This window comes from Dendropsophus ebraccatus, chromosome 2 (assembly GCF_027789765.1).
Source record: "Dendropsophus ebraccatus isolate aDenEbr1 chromosome 2, aDenEbr1.pat, whole genome shotgun sequence".
Classification (NCBI taxonomy): Eukaryota; Metazoa; Chordata; class Amphibia; order Anura; family Hylidae; genus Dendropsophus; species Dendropsophus ebraccatus.
In genome coordinates this window covers 65594396-65614772 of record NC_091455.1, presented here as the reverse complement: position 1 = coordinate 65614772, position 20377 = coordinate 65594396, and positions in this window count along the sequence as shown.

The following is a 20377-nucleotide window of genomic DNA, read 5'->3' as shown; positions in this document are numbered from 1 at the left end:
CCAGAGTGTATTCTATGCGTATACATTCTGGACGGAATTCCACTGACTGCAGTGCAATGTAAATTTTCTATTAATCACAGCCGTTGATACAAATCGACAAACAACGCTCGTGAAAATTTACGTTGTGTGAACTTAGCCTAATCCTAAGGTTTTAAAGTTTACCTCTGCCCACATGCATGCTCAGTTTTTATATTAAGGTGTGTAACATGAAACTTTACAATATATCTGATCCTTGATCACCAAAAACACTAAGGGGGAGATTTATCAAACATGGTGTAAAACTGGCTCAGTTGCCCCTAGCAACCAATCAGATTCCACCTTTCATTCTTCACAGACTCTTTGAAAAAATGATAGGTGGTATCTGATTGGTTGCTAGGGGCAACTGAGCCAGTTTCACTTTACACCGTGTTTGATAAATCTCCCCCTAAGGCTAGGTTTACACTCCGTCTTTTTCATCCGTTTTTACGGACACAAAGACATAGCTTACAATATTTTTGAGTCCGTAAAAAAAAAAAAAACGGATCCGTTTTGATCAGTTTTTTTTTTTTTACAATGGAAGTCAATGAAAAAAAACGGATGAAAACGGATGCACACAAATGCATCCTTTTTTTTATCCGTTTTTCATAGATTTTTTGCAAAAAACTGATGAAAAAAAAGGATTGCAAAAATGCAGCGTGAACCTAGCCTAAGTAACTGAAGAACAGAGAGGAGGAGGATGCAGCTTTAGGATCTCTCAGTATGAAATCACAAATGGATGACATGTGGTTCTCATAGCAAGAAACCACCCATTAAGCACAATTATATAGAAAAATGGATATTTACAGGAAATAAAAACAACCCCAAAATATTCAGGTTAGCTGCAATACATCTTTATATATATCTAATGAAGGATTGTGATTTCATCAACTCCACGTGACAATTTTTTCATACCTTTTAGTACTGGATTACTAATTCCAGCCTTTCACCTGCAGGCCTATCTTCCTTGTCAATATAGTGAGAGCTCATATAAAGCTTACAGCTCTGTTGTGAAAAATTAGCAGCTGTCATGGGCGTATGTAGCAATCACATGTAGGTGACGGTGTCATTTATAAAGGGCTCTAGCTGTCACTTATGGAGGACAGCATATGTCGTGTATAAGTGCCTGTGATTGCTGTTTGTGGGTGTCAGTAGCTGTCACTTAGAAGTAAAACAGAATAACTGTAAAGCCAAATTAACATCATACATTAATTTCATACTGAATAATGATGGGTTCCAAATTTTGTTTTCTCAACACACACTATAGGGTGTCAATGTTTTAATGTTGGGGTTTTTTGTGACAGTGCTGGCAACTGGCGACTTTGAGTACGGCCAAGAAGCATTTTTTTTCCTTGTGTAGTATACTGAAGCTGAGTTCCCCTGAGGTTGGGCAGAGAGTTGTACTTGTATAGGTTTTTTAATATGTAATTGTTTGACTATGCATTATAGAGAGGAGCTATGGTGGAGATGGGTCATCACTTCCAAAAAAAAAAAAAAGGACACACCCTAGTGCGGATTTTCATTGCGGTACAGATTACCAATAGAAGTCTATGGGATCTGTATTTTTTACAGACATCACAGATGTCACAGCCAGTCAGCATCCTGTTCTGTACTAACAAGGGGCATCAATTCTGAAACAGGGATGCATAGCTTCTCCTTCTGGAGAGTTTTTGTGGCTTGGTTTAAATCCACATTCATCTTCCAATCAGAGTCAAAGAATTCTTTGAAGGGAAAGGTTCCTCCTCAAGGTGGCATCAGAGAGCTGCTTTTCATATATCCTTCTTAAAAGTACACAGGTAAAACAAATAAATCCCTGGTGTTAGGGTGGTCTTCAGGTAAGACCTTCAGGTATATTGAATGGTAGCCAGATTGGAGGGGCAACTCGCGAGAAGGATGCAGACAACTCGAGATGGTTCTGAGTAGCAGCATGTTTATTGCAACAAAGTCATCATCTTTTATACCCCTTGCGGGGTGTACACCTCATTAAACATTAACCAAGAATCTTTAGGTATTTTCCATAGATGAAGTCATGTGATTATATCCGGTCATGCGCAGTGTGATCAATATGAGTAAATATCTTATTTGCAGCGTAAGGGAAATTAATAAGAATAACATCCAATCGTGGTTGGTTAAAGGTTGGTATCGATCGATTTCCCGCTAATCAGTTTGTTACTATTTATTCAATCAAGTTATCTTCAATTATGATGTCTCTGTAGCTCCCTATCTGTGCTCTGTAGACCAGAACACAGATAAGTGTCCTGAGGATGGGTCAGAGTGACCCACCCTGATAAGCAACATCAGCATTTTGTAAATCATGTGTTATTGAGAATTATATTAACACTATCCTCTCTGTGTCCCAGAATTAAACCAAAGCCCCTCATCCCTGACAGCTCCCCCTTTTGTGATTAAGTGATGATGTCCTCCATCCCTCCTTCAGGTATCTCACATGCCCTAGCGGCACATGCAAGACTTTCCTAACCTCTTCACTTGATTCCCTTCAGGGGGCGTTAGACATCAGCACTTTATTCACAATTTCATGAATTATTGTATGCATGATTTAACATTAGTATTCCCTCTTAAACAAGTTCGTAGTTCTCGTCGTTGTAGGGGGTGATTGTCATATACATGGTCTTGTTGATTAAAGCATCAATCAGCCGTTGGATGAGGCCTCGAATGCAGGGGATACAGCAACATCCGCAAGTTACCAAAATCGCAGCCACGATTGCCACAGAGATGAATAGGCTGGATATGAGGTGGCTCCATTTTCCGAACCATGATTCCAGCCATTCGGTGAAGGGATTATCGATCCCAGAATTCTCTGCTAGTTCTTCCGATAGGGTTGTAAGACCGGCAATCGCTTTTGTGACACTTCCGTCAGGGGCTGTATTATTGGGAATAAAAGTACAACAGTAAGTTCCGAACATTTTACAAACACCTCCCTTTTCTGCAAGTATCATATCTAGGGCCATTCTGTTCTGCCAAGTCATCAATGAGGTTGGCCCTATTTGCTCAGCCAGTCCTTTAAGTGCGTCTCGTGTGAAATTTATGAATCTCTGTTGGTTATAGTATATATAGTTTATCCAATCCACATTTTTGTTAACTGTGGACCACCAGAAGAAAACAGATTCAAATCCAGCGGCTATCTGATTTCTAGCCTTAAACTCATCTGGCACCCCTCTAGGAACCCCAATGCTATCTATATAGACCCTTGAATCAAAGGATCCTGCTGGGGACTCCTCACGCTTTCTTATAGATAAGAAGTAACGTCTGCGTCTGGCCCGTCTACTACGTCGTCTAGGGGTTCCGTCAAGGTTGGTTGTACCCAGGCTGTCAATTCTAAACCCGTTTTGCTTCCCTCCCCCGGCCCCTATTGAGGAGATTATTTGGAATGGCATCAGTACTTGAGTTAAAGTACAGCTGCCCGTCCAGGCTGAAGGAAGTCTTTGCCTTAGCTTCATGTCGCCACATAACCACCACACGTCAGTTCTGGCTGTCCCTTGATTCACAAACCATTTAGCCTCATATCCATCTGTATTCTCGTCTATCAGGATGGTTCTTGCACAAAAATCTGAGGTCAAGTTCCCTACTAACTTTCCACTCCCTGTTAGTTGGAAGCAGGTATAGTTCCCTGGATATGCTACCACCCGGGGGGGAATCTCATCTATCTTGACTGGTGGGTATTTGACAGACACAGCCTTACAGGGATCCTGTTCAGATGGTTCATATGAACTATTGAACAAAGCTAAGATACACTGCAAGTCCTTGTCATCCTGTCCCTCAGGCTGGAACGGGATGGTTCCCAGGTGAGGCCTGGCCGTGGCACATGCAATACAGTTAGTCTTGTTATTTTGTGCGGTTGTATACCTCATCCAGTTAAGCCACTCATTTCTGTCTGTATACCCTGTTTCTATAGCTATCTTGTCCTCATAAGTAGTTTCTTCTATCTGTTTAACTCCAGGGTCTGTCACAGGGGTTACTGGAGGACTTCCTGTGGCTTCGGGCTCTGGGAGGGCCTTTAGCCAAAAGTGTCCTTGTATAACCTGATATTTTGGTCTATACAGTCCTAACACATACAGACCCTCATCCATTAAAGATGGTTCATGGATGTTTATGATATGGGGGTTGCATGAGTTCCCCCACTCCAGGGTCTGTGAATCACAGGTCCACCTAGGGTTAACCTTCAGTATAGTCATTCTTTCAAGTAAGGGCCTCCCCGTCTTGCTAACTCGGGTCTCCGCTTCCTTTGGAGTATATCCCCATGGGCCCCCTGTGTTCCAAGCTGCATCTGACCATGACTTACAGTCTTCGTCCCCTGGTCTAGTCACACAAATGTACGTCACTGCCCCTGGAGTCCCTGTAATGAACCTGTAGGTCCCCTCTCCGTCATCCTCTTCCCTGTGTATACTACACTCTGCAATTCTACAGAAGTCAAAATGGAAAGTTGCTACTGAATGTGAAGTGTTGAACCACAGTATCACTCCTTTTTCCACATCATTGGTGATCAGAGAGGTTTTGCTTCTTTGGATCAGGATCACCAACATCATCAGATGGACGATCATCCTTCCGCTCCACCACCTTGCAGTGGCTGGCATGGATCCAGTTCGGTTTTCCCTCGACCTTTACTGAAGTAGCCGTAGTCAAAAGGACCTGGAATGGACCGTCAAATCTAGGTTCCAGTGGTTTCCTAGTGTGCCGCTTCACGACCACCCAATCACCTGGTTGGAGGGAATGAGCTCCTTCTCGACTGTCAGGATCTGGAATAGAATCATAGACTTGTTTATGCACAACCGAGAGTCTTTTCTGGAGACTCTGGACATAACTGGTGATACTGTCGCACTGTAACTGTAGTGTTTGGGGGAAGTACAGTCCAAGTCTTGGTGCTGAGCCAAACAGTATTTCAAAGGGGGACAGTTTGGTCTTTCTATTTGGTGTATACCTAATGGAATACAGTGCTACTGGCAAACATTCTGTCCAGGGTTTCCCTAATTCTTCACAGGCCTTCTGGATCTTTAACTTAAGTGTACCATTTAGTCTTTCAACTTTCCCACTGGCTTGTGGGTGATAGGGCGTGTGGAATGCTTGTGTTACCCCTAGCATCTGCATTGCATTTTGCATTACCTCTCCTGTGAAGTGGGTACCTCTATCGGACTCTATGGTTTCTGGTAGTCCGAACCTGCTGAAGATCTCACTCATCAGTTTTCTAGCAGTCTGTTTCGCATTTGCTCTTGCCATCGGAAAGGCTTCGACCCAACCTGAGAAGAGATCAACACACACAAGGACATATTCATACGTGCCTACCTTTGGTAGTTGTATGAAGTCAATCTGCAGTCGTTGAAACGGGTAGAGGGCTTTTGGTGTGTGTTTTTGTGGTACCTTCACTACACTACCGGGGTTGTGTTGTGCACAGGTGAGGCAGGACTGGGCAAATCTAGCGGCAACAGTTGTAAAACCGGGGGCAAACCACTGTTTATCTATCAGAGCACACATAGCGTTCTTTGAGAGATGAGTTGGACCGTGAGCAGCTTGTGCCATCATGGGGTATAGGGACCTTGGCAGACACAACCGCGTCTTTATTCTCCACAGACCATCAGCTTCCCGAGCTCCAGCTTTAGACCAGCTCCTTTTCTCTTCCCCGGTGGTTTGCCGGGTCAGAGCCTGCAAGACACTTAAGTCCATCTGGTTATTCTCGGTACTCACCATGGCTAGCAGAGGCGACGGGGTTTCCCTTTCCCTCGGTTTCCTCGCTGCCTCTTTAGCTGCTCTGTCCGCTTTATCATTCCCTCGCGCTTCTTCGGTGTCAAGTTTTGTGTGTGCTCTGACCTTTATTATGGCCACCTCGTCTGGGAGCATTAAGGCCTCCATTAGTTCTTTAATGAGGTGTCCATGTTTTATGGGGGTACCTGCTGATGTAAGAAAATCTCTTGCCTTCCATATGGGGCCATAGTCATGAGCCACCCCAAAAGCATACCTAAAATCAGTGTATATGTTGCCGCGTTTTCCTTCTGCCTCTCTAAGCGCTTCAATGAGTGCCCTCAGCTCCGCCTCTTGTGCAGACACATGAGGGGGAAGTGGTTCCGCTTTTACTACCTCATGCTGTGTGACCACCGCATACCCAGTGTAGAATCGTCCGTCCTCTCCGATGCTCCTTGAGCCATCTACAAAAAACTGAACATCTGGGTTAGTAATGGGCACATCGGAAACATGTGAGAACCCTGATGTTTCTTGGGCCATGAGGGCTATGCAGTCATGTTCGTGGTGTATGTCATAAAGCTCATCTTCCGTCATACCTTGTAGGAACATTGGCTTTTTGGCTGCTGTCCCTTCCTCTTCCCCCTTTGAATCCTCCACGTCAATGGGAATTAGAGTGGCTGGATTCAGAGTCATACAGCGCTTTAGGGTCACACTTGGGGGCATGAGAAGGGCACACTGAAGTCTCAGCTGTCTGGCAACAGAGATGTGTTTCACCTGTACTTGGCTTAAAATGCTGTGCAAGTCATGTGGGGTGTAGATTGTAACTGGGTAGGTAAGCACAATCTCTGAAGCTTTATCTAGAAGCAGGGAGACAGCCGCTACCGCCCGTACACATGAAGGGGCGCCTCGTGCAACTGGGTCCAGTCGTGCTGAATAGTAGGCAATGGGCCTATTCTGTTGACCGTGTTTCTGGACTAGGACCGCAGTAGCGTGTCCTGACATTTCAGTGCAGTACAAGGAGAATGGTTTGTCATAGTCAGGGGTGCCTAGTGCGGGGGCTGTCATGATAGCCAGTTTCAAGGAGTAGAAACTTTCTATCGCTTGGTCTGTGAGGTGGAAGGGTTGTGTGTCCAGACAATCATAGAGCGGTTGCATGAGCATGGATGCTGAGCGGATCCATGACCTGCAGTATGACACCAGACCCAGGAAAGTTCTGAGTTGTCGGATCCCCCTCGGTGGATCCAGCAAGTCAATCGCCTTCTTCCTGTCTTCAGTCAAGTGTCTCACCCCCGCAGATATGCAATGTCCTAGGAACACAACCTTCTCCTCACAGAACTGCAATTTTTCCCTGGACGCCTTACATCCTTTGGAGGCAAGGTGTGTCAGTAGTGAAATGGTACATTCCCTACACACTTGTTTGTTGGGGGCGCAAAGAAGGAGGTCATCAACATACTGCAATAGCACTACCTCTGGGTGTTGGATGACCCAATCCTGCAGCACTTGTTGTAATGCTGCAGTGTACAGAGTTGGTGAGTTGTGTGCCCCCTGTGGTAGTACTGCCCATGTGTACTGTTGCCCCTTGAATGTGAAAGCGTAAAGATATCTGCACCTTGGATCCAAGCCAACTGAAAAAAAATGGCTACCAGAGGGTTGTGCGTATTATGGGGTTCTATGGGATCCTTCTAGTTCTCTCAGGCTTTCCTGAACCAGTTGCTAACAGCTAGTTCAGGAAACTGTGGAGAAGTTCACCTGAATTCAGTGGTAAATGCATCCTTAGGCTAAGTTCACACTACGCATAAATTTATTAAACAATGACTGTAGTTGCAGGTTTTCAACCACAACCGTTACTTAATGAATTTACCTATCACATTCAAACTATGGAATCCCGTCCAGAATGTATCCAGCGGCCTGGATTCCTTGTAGCCGCACCGAAAACTGACATGTCAGTTTTGTGCGGCCGCTATTTATTGTATAGCGGCCGCACAAGACTGACAGAGCAGACAATGTAAAGTACAGCTCCGGCCGTACTTTATATTGTCAGGTATGGTTAATTGGACTGTGGGCACACCCAAATGTGCCCACATCCCAGTTAAAAAGAAATAAAGTTCATCTGGCCAGTACTAAAGTAACGGTCAGGATGAACTTCACTAACACTGCACGGTGTCATACATAGTGTGAACCCAGCCTTAAGATGCAGATACACTTGAAAATTCAAGACATATGTGTGCAAATGAGCCCTTTTCTGCCTGTATCACTATTTGTTTATTCCTGGGAGATACATGCAGCTTGATTACATGCACTGGCATTCTGTCCCAGAAGCCGGGCCTATCAAGAAGAGGCCAGGATGACCACTCTGCATGGCAGACTGACTTTTGCTTTGGCTAGAGGTTGAGGATTCGCTACAAAAGTAATAAGCCAAAGATGCAAAGGTGGCAAATGATACATGGACAGGTAGGCTGGGTTCAGACTGTATTTGTGTTTTTTATATGCACATTTTATGTTTTTATAGTTCAAAATGATAAAAATGCTGTACATGCATACATTATTGTAGCAGAAAAACTTAAACATAAAACCCATTGCGGATTTATCTGTTAACCATGGGTTAATATGACTTGAAATTGGAATATTTCAATATTAGAGAAGAAATAATTTTGCCAGTTGCTCTACACAGATATCTCTATTATTACCATTTAATCCAATCCTTGCTTATATCTGTCTACTACACAACTGTTCCCCTACAGTTGTAAACATTATTTGGGTTGGGAGCTCACTTGGACCTTGTGTTGCCCCCTCCTCCCGTTCTCATCAAATGCACATTTGAGTCCCTGAGATTAGTATGCAGACCTTCTAATGACTATGAATATTCCCTTCCATGTCTTAAAACCTAATCAAATAGTACTGCATCTATTCCACATATGTTCAAAATATTTGAGTATTCAAGAATAAGGTAGATATTCATATGTTGTAATACACAATAGACCCTAGCACATCACATAAAATGCTTTCTGTATTTGATAAAAGAAAAATTTATATTAGAAGAATAAGAGCCAGGGATAATGTAAACTTTAAGTAACTGCTCTCATGGCTTTTATGAAAGTTGATTTAAAATGGAAAAGTGAAGACTCCGTACATTAAGACATCGTGAAGCAACCACCAAACCCCAGAGAGTCCAGTCAAACCAAAATAGCAGGAAATAAAATGTTGCACTCTGCATAAGAAGTCAGTTGGCTTCAATGTATCAAGTCCACAAACAGATACAGGACTTGTAATTTTGTGGTATACTTCAAGTTTATTAGGCCAAAAGTACATTACATTTTCTTATTATTTCTTATATTCATTAATATACTGCATATTACTATATTTATTTATACCTCTCTTATATAGGTTAGTGTGGGAGCCACATATTTATTGCGAAGAATGTTTTCCTGCATTGCTATTATTGGATCTCAGTTTTTTGCAATAAAAAAATCAAATCATATATTGTTCCCTCCCCTCTGTGATCCATGTATTGCCTCCTTGTGTCAAAAGGAGCCCTGGGCTTTCATACTGGTGAGTGCAGGTCACAGTGCCCTCTACAGTCTAAACTATATTCCCCTCTATTGGGCAATGCTTGCCCTCATTTTTTTTTGTTTTTGGGGAAAGTTCTAGTGTCCCATTATACCTCAATAGTTTCACAGTGTATATTTAATTTTTATCCGCCTAAATACCCTGCAGTGAATGGAGGGCTAAGTTCTATACAGAATGAAGAGAGCGACAACCACAGTGCCCGTCAGGGCACTTTTCACTGCCAGGTATTAAGGGGAATAAAAATGGGGGGGGGGGGGGAAAACAGTGTGTAACCGCTGAGGTATATTGGGAAGCTAGCAATTTGGTCATAAATTAAAAATGAGGGCATGGATTGGCCTACTGGGCACCTTTGGAACACATCTTAGTTTAGTTGGATGGCCAGCTCTAGAATAAGTCCAAATTGTTTCAATCCTCTTCCATGTAGGAATTATGGAGGCCACAACGCTCATGGGGACTTTCAGTGGAGTAGAAATGTTTTTGTATTTGTTTCCAGATCTGTGCCTCCTGTCTCTAAGCTCTACAGGCTATTCTTTCTCCTTCACGGCCTGTTTATTGCTCTGATATGCGTTGTCAGCGAATGTTCAAGTATCAACATTGGTGAAGAAATACCCCGCAACCATTGCTACATGAACTCGTGGCAGCTTTATGGTCTGGGGAATAGTTTTGTGTCATTCTATGGGCCACTCATCCATGTGGAAGGTACTCTCAACTGATCTGGAACCTATCAAGTGTACCCATACATGCTGATTGTCTTCCCTGTGGCAAATGGAATCATCCAGCAAGGCAATACAACATATGATATGGCTAGAAATGTCTAAGGCTGCATTCCCACGTTCCACGGTAGTGGAATGCATGTACTGAAGCCCCCCCCCCCCCCGCGCCCGGACAGCATCTGTAATTAGATGCTGGGAACGGGGGAGACTGTATTCATAAGCGCCACGCTGTAATGATGCAGCTGCGCAGTGCTGTTACTACAGCGCTGCGCTTATGAATACAGTCTCCCCCGCTCCCAGCATCTAATTACAGATGCTGTCCGGGCGCGGGGGGGCTCCAGTACATGCATTCCACGTCCGTGATCCGTCAGGATCACGGAACGTGGGAATGCAGCCTAACACTGAAATACTACCCTTGCCCCCTAATTCCCCAGACAGGAACCCAACTGAACATCTGTTTGACCACCTTTATCATCATGTTAACTCTATGCATCATTCCCTACAAAAACTTCAACAGTCAGCATAGCTCAAAGTACCTGTGACAACTAGAGACGAGTGAACCGGGTTCGGGTTCGAGTCGATCCGAACCCGAACGTTCGGTATTTGATTAGCGGTGGCTGCGGAACTTGGATAAAGCTCTAAGGTTGTCTGGAAAACATGGATACAGCCAATGACTATAGCCATGATTTCCACATAGCCTTAGGGCTTTATCAAAGTTCAGCAGCCCCCGCTAATCAAATGCCGAATGTTCAGGTTCGGATCGACTCGAGCATGCTCGAGGTTCGCTCATCTCTAGTGACAACCTACCAAGATCTTATTAAGTCACACCCAGCCTGTCCGTACTGCTCATGGCGATTACTCTGGATTTAGCCTGTGGTCACAATAATGTGATTTTAATAAAATTTGAATTCTTAGATACTGCTGCTAAATATTTTTCATTGTGCCTCTTGGTGTTATTGTGTTCTCCCCCAGGCTGTTACCTAATGTGTTCAGTGACAGTAAATTTTAGTTTGGGGACTAATACTAAGTGTAAATGCTACTCACTAGTACCACAGATTGTAGCAAGTTTTGATGGATTTAGGCTTCATTCATATTTATATCAGTGATTCCGTTAAAAGCCTACATCCCAGATCCTGTCAAAACTCCCAGTCAATTTTTTTGTCATTGTTATTTTCTTAAGATTGGTCAGAATAATTAAAAAGAAAAAAAATGCACTCATCACGGATCCCCCAGTGAGGTCTTCCAATCTTCCATTGAGAATTCTGTCCGATATGTCCAAGGCAGACTCATCTCATCAGCGATGGTCTGTTTAGCCAATCACTGACTAAGGCAAAGTACTGATAGCAAAGTACAATACTCAGCTACCATCGGTCATCCTCTTAAAGAATAAATGGAGTACTCATGTCAACTTGCCACTCCATTTGACACAAAAATGTCAGGGCCCTATTTTGGAGGTTGTGAGGGGGCAGCAGATAGATCCCCACAATTTCACACTTAAAGGGGAACTCTGGATAAAAAAACTTGTTTTCTATTAAAAGTACATTAAAAATATAGAGATGTCTATACAATGTATTACCGTATCTGTGCGGTTCTGCCACACTGGTAGCTGATAGCAATCCAGGAAGTGAAAAAAATGGCCCCTGTGCCAATTCACATTGTCTCCTGCTCCTGCTGCTATCCCCCTTAGGAGACAAATATTCCATGCCTCTGTCTCACATTGTGTGTGTTTGTTGAGCACAGGCTGATGATACAGACAGGGGGCAAGGTGTGATGTCGCAGGAGGCTTGGCTGGATAACCCAATCCCCTAAGTGATCCACCATCTATGACCAATTATTACTGATTGTGATGGGTGAAGATCAGCTGAGAGAAAGCATTGCATTCTGGGAACTGCTCAACCAGAAAGGACATAAACACAATACAAAACAACCCCCCCCAAACAAATGGATTTTTTGTAGTTTCAAAACTGGGATAGACAGGTAAGTAATGCTATTTGCTTCTGCAGAAGTTTCATTTTTTTTTTTAACCTCTACCTGGAGTTCCCCTTCAATTTCTATGCTGTGGACAGTTAATCTTTAGAGTGTACCTGTCGTTATAACTTTCAAAATCTAAATCAACAGTAGATGTGAAATAAAGCAAGTTTGCAATTTACATTCATTATTATTTTTATTTTTTTAGTTATGGAAAACACGGCACTTCCTGTTTTCTGTTTTTTCTCAAAGAGTCAGAAAACAGGAAGTCCTGTCTATCCCAGGCCATCAAAGTGCTCACAGAGAGAAGGCTGTCATGCGATTGACTGACACACTGAGCTGTGACTCTCTGTACTGGCCGGAATTCCTGTGTTTAGCACTGTCCGGGCAAGAAGGTACGGACACAACAAGACAGTGGGCCCTAGGTCTGTTCCCGCCCACTGTCCCTACCTACTTGCCTCAGTCGGCCCTGGGCGGCCGCAGACAACCACAAAGGCGTTCCCTACGCTGGATATGTGAAACACTAAACAAGACAGACAAACACAATAGAGCAGGGTAAAAAAAGCCAAGTCAAAACCACACGGGCAATGCAGTTCAAAATCGGAAAACAATCGGACAGTCAAGGGACAGGCCAGAAGTCAGATACAAGTCGAGCAGTCAGAGGGAATTAGGAAACGGGGATCGCAGGAAAAGACACGGTAAGCTGGGACCAGGAGTGAACCTAATAGCCAGCGATCAGTAAATGACCGCTGGCTCTTTAAAGGACAACTCCGGCGGGACCCCCCCCCCCCAAAAAAAAAAACACAGACACACACAGACACCATACTCACCATCCCTCCGGTGACGATCGCCACTCCATTCGCCCGCCGTCCGCCTCACCGTCACCGCCGTCCAGCGATGTCTCTGACTTCTGGGTCCTGGGGATGGAAAAGGCTGCCAGTGCGCTTGCGCACCGGCAGCCTTTTCATTGGCTGGAGCGCATCACATGGCTTCCAGCAACCTCAGCCAATCAGGGCTGAGCAAGCTGGAAGCCATGTGATGCGCTCCAGCCAATGAAAAGGCTGCTGGTGCGCATGTGCACCAGCAGCCTTTTCCGTCCCATTCACTCTCCATGAAGACGCCGAGGAGGAAGAAGACCCGGACCGCCCCCCGGCTCTGACGTCGTCGTCACCAGATGCCGCCCGGGAGAAGAGGACCGTGACAACCATAATAGGTAATGTATACATTCTTTTACTTCCGGGCGGGGGGTCGGGGGTCAGACCGGGTATTTAACCACATTACAAAGTTATATAACTTTGTAATGTGTGTTAAATAAGCTAAAAAAAAATTTCAGAGTTGTCCTTTAAATACAGGACCAGGAGCCCAGACCAGAATGTGATTGGTCCGGACTCCTGAGTCCTGACCACAGTCAGCTGCAGTGCTGCAGAATGAGTGGCAGAGACGTCTGCCACTTACCCTGAGCACTGATACCGCTCAGCTGGGCAGCCGTACGTCACTGGAGCCCACAGCGCACCTGGTAATCAGGTACGCTGCTGGGTCTCTGTGACGTCACGTGGCCCCGGCCGGGGAGGTGGTGATGCGCCCCGGCCGGAGGTCCAGCTGGAGCGCTGTCAGGTAAGTTCCTGACAAGCACAAGTCAGAAAATCTGCCTTCTGGAGACTGGACCTGGATTTCTGGTAAGTTCAGCTTTGTTTTACAGCATGATAACAACAACAAAATAATGAATGTATATTTCAAACTTGCTTAACCCCTTAAGGTCAAAGCCAATTTTCATTTTTGCGCTTTTGCTTTTTCCACTTTATGTTTAAAAGACCATAGCACTTGCATTTTTTCACCTAGAGACCCAAATGAGCACTTATTTTTTGCAACACTAATTGTACTTTGCAATGACAGACTTTATTTTCTCATAAAATATGCTGCGAAACCAGAAAAAAAATCATTTGCACTGTCAAATTGAAAAAAAAGGAATTTGTTTTCATTTCAGGGAGTTTCGTGTTTACGTCGTTCACCCTGGGGTAAAACTGACTTGTTATGCATGTTCCGCAAGTCGTTATGATGAAAACAATATGTAACATGTATAACTTCTTTTTTATGTGATGGCTTTTAAAAAATTCAAACTATTGTTAACAAATATATGTTCCTTAAAATCGCTCTATTCCCAGGCTTATAGCCTTATATATTTGTCTATGGGGCTGATTGAGGTGTCATTTTTTGCGCCATGATGTGTTCTTTCTATCGGTACCTTGATTGCGCATATGTGACTTTTTGATCGCTTTTTATTAAATTGTTTCTTGATTTGATGCAACCAAAAATGCGCAATTTTGCACTGTGGAATTTTTTGGCGCTGACGCAGTTTACCGTGCGAGATCAGGAATGTGATAATAATTCAGGACATTACACGCGCGGCGATACCAAATATGTTTATTTATTTGTTTATTTATTTATAAAATGGGAAAAGGGGGTGATTTGGACTTTTATTAGGGGAGGGGATTAATAAAAAAACATTTTTACTTTTTTTTTACATTAACTAGAAGTCCCCCTGGGGGACTTTTATATACACAGCACTGATCTCTCATAGAGATCAATGCTGTGTATATACACGGCAAAGATCCATTCGACCGGCGATAGATTGCTTTGGCCTGCTGCAGGCCACAGCAATCTATTGCCGAACCGGGATCAGCGTCATTGCGACTCTGAGGCCCTGCAGAAGGACGGATCTCCCCCCTGCGATCGCATCGCGGGGGGAGATCCAAACCCACTAGACACCAGGGACATGCGGTCCCTGGTGTTGCCATGCCGGCTAATAGAGCCACTCACTGGCTAAAGATTACAGCTGGGAGCAGCGCCGCTGCCGGGTGCCGCTCTCCCTGCGGCACCATGACGTATCAGATACGTCATTGGTCGCTAAGGGGCTAATATCAAATCTACTGTTGGTTTAGATTTTGAAAGTTATAAAGACAGGTACACTTTAACCTAAAAATGCTAATTAACACAAATAAACAGAAAATAAATAGGAACTGAATTACTTTATGTAGTAATATAGTTGAACAGTAATGTTGCTTTTAAGCTGCTGAAGTGCTAGATTACCTTTATGACATGTTGGTCCTGATACCAATAAAGCTAGATCCATACTACTCCAAGCAAATCCCTGTTTTACGGCATGTGACTTCAGTGAGCTGACTTTCTTCTTATTTTACACATATTTAAAACCTGGGACTTAACCAGTATTTATGTTAGGTAAAGGGTAGCTCTTTACTGCCTGGTGTGTACATACACTGTAAGAGCTCAGAATTCCAATGTAAAGCGAACTGCTGCGGATCCTGTAAGTGTGAACGCACTCTTAAGAGTGTTTTTGTGAAATTCACTAGTATATAACATTTTGTTAGGCATTGTTTTAGTGAAAACATGTTTATTCAGTGTACTGAATTAAGATAAATGGTTTCCATGAAAATAGTGCCAAAAAATAGTGAACTGCGTTTGTTTATGCCCTCGATAAATTTTTTGTGCATGAAGCAATGACCTTTTCGTGAACACGTCTGGTTTATAGGGGAAATTATTTCACTGATGGAAACTTTTCATTTATATGCTGGAAATGAAACTCTGTTATTTCCTAGCGTTTTTCATCAGGTTTCATAAGTCAAACTTCACCCCCCTTCCATATGTCTCCTTTCATATTAAAAAAAGTTTTTAAAAAATCGTGCTCAGGCATTTTTTGGAATTAATTTGTTGATGAAAACTGCAGATTCAAATGTGAAAAATCAATAAAGCACTTGGCTCCCATTTTCTTGCATCCTCATGTTTGACAGCTTTCAGTCTGAGGGTGCTTTTCAGTTTCTCACATGTAAGCTGCAGAAATGCTGTATAAAGTACATTCAACAGTTACAATGTTAAAGGGAACCAATCACCCCGAAAATCAATGTAAAGAGAAGGATATGTGCTGATAGATCACCCAGCACACTTCCCAAATATGCCCCTGTAACCTCTGTGCCCCCCTCAATGAGACAGTAATCTTACTTTGTTCTTGTCACGCGCTGTATGTAAATTTTTGCTAACTAGTCCGGGTGGGCGTATGTAGTCCTGGTGGGCGTATGTAGTCACGGTCCGTGGGCGTATCTACTCACGGTCCGGGGGCGTATGTAGTCGCGGTCTTCGGCTGTAATCACGCCCAGAGGGGCGTGATTCGGCAGCTTGCGGTCCAGTGACGTCATCCGGCGGCTTGCGTTCCGCGTCGCGGCCGCGCCGACGTGTTCGGGAACCCGCGCATGCGCAGTACGTCAGCGTCGTCTCCCGCCGTACTGCGCATGCGCGGGTTCCCGAACACGTCGGTGCGGCCGCGACGCGGAACGCAAGCCGCCGGATGACGTCACTGGACCGCAAGCCGCCGAATCACACCCCTCTGGGCGTGATTACAGCCGAAGACCGCGACTACATACGCCCCCGGACCGTGAGTAGATACGCCCACGGACCGTGACTACATACGCCCACCAGGACTACATACGCCCACCCGGACTAGTTAGCAAAAATTTACATACAGCGCGTGACAAGAACAAAGTAAGATTACTGTCTCATTGAGGGGGGCACAGAGGTTACAGGGGCATATTTGGGAAGTGTGCTGGGTGATCTATCAGCACATATCCTTGTCTTTACATTGATTTTCGGGGTGATTGGTTCCCTTTAAGTGATCTAAAAGTATGGAGATACCTAAATAAATCACATACGATGGAAATCCATCCTGTGTGTGACACTGTTACTAAGGGGAAAATCTGTGAGGGGCAGTCTTGGAGGGTGAATAATGTATTTGTTTGTCTGTGTCTTTCTCTGCTGGCCAGCAAAACCTCTTTCTATCCACTGTTGTTTCTACACACAGAAAGTGCAGCATTTCCCACCAACACACACACATCTACCAGCATACAGACAGTCTCACAACTTACCAGGAGGAACCAGAGGGGAGGGGGTGCTGGGTTTATATGGAGCACTGCCCTGATTACTGCCAGGTGAGGCTGAGCTGGAGCTATGCAGCTATAGTGGATTTTGTATTTCTGATTATTTTTTGTATTTCTATGCTAGTTATTTTGACAATATTAGACATGAGCGAACCTCGAGCATGCTCAAGTTCATCCGAACCCGTTCAGCATTTGATTAGCGGTGGCTGCTGAAGTTGGATAAAGCCCTAAGGCTATGTGGAAATCATGGATATAGTCATTGGCTGTATCCATGTTTTCCAGACAACCCTAGAGCTTTATCCAACTTCAGCAGCCCCCGCTAATCAAATGCCGAACGTTCGGGTTCTAATGAACCTCGGAAGCATGCTCGAGGTTCGCTGATCTCTAGACAATATGTATTAGGATTGTATGCTTTTGTTTAAATGTAAACCCATGTGTATATTGCTTTAAGAGTGTTGCATTTTGGGTAAAATTTTGTATATAAAGACACTTGGAACCCCTAGGTTTGGAGAGAGTCTGGCTCAGAGTATGTGAGCTGGGAAAGCAGGGTGCTGCCTGATACTAATGCTGCGTTTACACAGACAGATTTATCTGACAGATCTTTGAAGCCAAAACCAGGAACAGACTATAAACAAGGATCAGGTCATAAAGGAAAGCCTGAGATTTCTCCTCTTTTCAAATCCATTCCTAGCTTTGGCTTCAAATCTTTGGCAGATAATCTGTCCGACAATCTTTCTGTGTAAATGGACCCTTATGCTACGTTTACACGAGACGATTATTGGGTGAATTTTCTCGATAACGATCGAATTCGAACGATAATCGTACGTGTAAACGTGGTGAACGATCGAAAAATCGTTCATTTTGATCTTTTAACATGTTCATAAATCGTCGTTCGCCGGTCCCAAAAAAAATCGCTGATCGTTCCGTGTAAACAGTCGCCGCGCGATAGTCCGGCCGTGCGCAGCCCCGCCCGCCGCCCGCCCCCCTGCTCGCAGCCCGGCCCCCCGTTCATCCGCAGCCCCCTGCGGCGGCTCCGATCGCCCCCCCCCACCGCCGCCGCTCAGATGGCCCCCCGCGCGGCCGCCTCTCCGATCGCCCCCCCCCCACCGCGACCATACGTTACCTGCTCCGCGTCGCAGGTCTTCGACATCCCCGACTCCGCTCTTCAGTGCACTGATTGGCTGAAGAGGGGAGCCGGGAATTTCAAACGGCTCCTCTTCAGCCAATCAATGCTGCCTTGCATTGATTGGCTGAAGAAGGGAGCCGGGAATTTTAAACGGCTCCTCTTCAGCCAATCAGTGCTGAAGAGGAGCCTTTTGAAATTCCCGACTCCGCTCTTCAGCCAATCAGTGCACTGAAGAGCTGAGTCGGGGATGTCGAAGACCTGTGACGCGGAGCAGGTAACGTATGCTCGCGGCGGGGGCGATCGGAGCGGCGCAGGGTGCTGCGGTTGACCATAGGGCCGGGCTGCGGATGAGCAGGGGGCCGGGCTGCGAGTGGGGGGGCGGGCCGGGCTGTGGGCGTGCCATCGCGAAACGATCGCAAAACGATTTTTCCGTACGATATATCGTACCGTCTAAACGCTAATTGTTATAAAAAAAAATTGTTACTTCGAAATCGTTAATCGTGCGATCGGGCCAATTATCGCTCTGTGTAAACTTAGCATTATGCTGGGTTTACACGGAGTGATAATTCGCCCAATCGTACGATTAACGATTTCGAAGTAACAATTTTTTTTTTAGTAACAATTTTTTTTTATAACGCTCAGCGTTTAGCAGGAACGATATATTGTACAGAAAATTTGTTTTCCGATCGTTATGCGATTGCTAAAGCCTATCTCGCACATAGGTAAAATCAGTGAACGACTGTTTACACGGAACGATCAGCGAATTTTTTGCGACGATTTAAGAACAAGTTAAAAGATCAAAATGAACGATTTCTCGCTCGTCGTTCGATTGTTCACTGCGTTTACACGTACGATTATCGTTCAAATTCAATTGTTATCGTGCAAATTTGCACGATAATCGTTCCGTGTAAACCCAGCATAAGGCAGCTGCAACTATCCCCTAATCTGCTGATTATTATTTGTTTTGTTATTGAAATAAAGAAGAGCATTTTTTTTGCTATCACTGAGTGACATCGCTTCTTTTTGTGACCTCAAGAAATCGCACATCTTAACATATGGTGGCAGCGGTGGGATGGTCACTTGTACTGGGCTAAGTACAATTATCAACTTAAAGGGGAACTCCGGATAAGAAAAACTTGTTTTCTATTAAAAGTACATTAAAAGTTATATCGATGTGTCTATACAATGTATGGCTGGGTTCACACTACGTATATTTCAGTCAGTATTGTGGTCCTCATGTTGCAACCAAAACCAGGAGTGGATTAAAAACACAGAAAGGATTTGTTCACACAATGTTGAAATTGAGTGGATGGCCGCCATATAACATTAAATAACGGCCATTATTTCAATATAACAGCCGTTGTTCTAAAATAACAGCAAATATTTGCCATTAAATGGCGGCCATCCACTCAATTTCACCAATGTGTGAACAGATCCTTTCTGTGTTTTTAATACACTCCTTGTTTTGGTTGCAATACTGACTGAAATATACATATACTGACTGAAATATACGTAGTGTGAACATAGTCTATTACTGTATCTGTGCGGTTCTGCCACACTGGTAGCTGATAGAAATCCAGGAAGTGAAAAAAAATGGCCTCTGTGCGGATCCACATTGTCTCCTGCTCCTTCTGCTATCCTCCCTTAGGAGACAAATATTCCATGCCTCTGTCTCACATTGTGTGTGTTTGCTAGACACAGGCTGATGATGCAGAGAGGGGGCAGGGCATGGTTCACCATCTAATGGTCCTTTTATACGGATGGATTATCGTTCGAATTTGCACGATAACGATCGCATCTGAGCGATAATCGTTCCGTGTAAACACAACGATCAAGCGACGAGCGAGAAATATTTCATTTTGATCTTTCAACATGTTCTCAAATCGTCGATCGTTTGCAAAAAAATTCGCAGATCATTCCGTGTAAACAGTCTTTCAACGATTTCACCTATGTGCGAGATAGGCTTAAGCGATCACAAAACGATCGCAAAGCGATTTTTCCGTACGATGTATCGTTCCGAATTCGGGCGAATTATCGCTCTGTCTAAAAGGATCTTCAGACTGGCCAAAAGCAGGTGTTTCAGCTTCGCTGATTGCGCATAAGTCTACAGAGAAATGAGGGCTGTATTCACACATGTTGGAGTGTCATTGCAGTACTGCAGTATCTGCACAAAAATGATGCAGTAACACAAATAGATAATGCTATATAAGAGCAGAAAGGATAAGAGCCAACACTGCCAATCCCACCTGCACAAAAAACAAGGCATAAACAGTATATCCCATGTAAGATAATATCGGATAATTTCTTTATTGTGGGAATCAACTTCAAAGATAAAAGATGCTTGATCATAATAT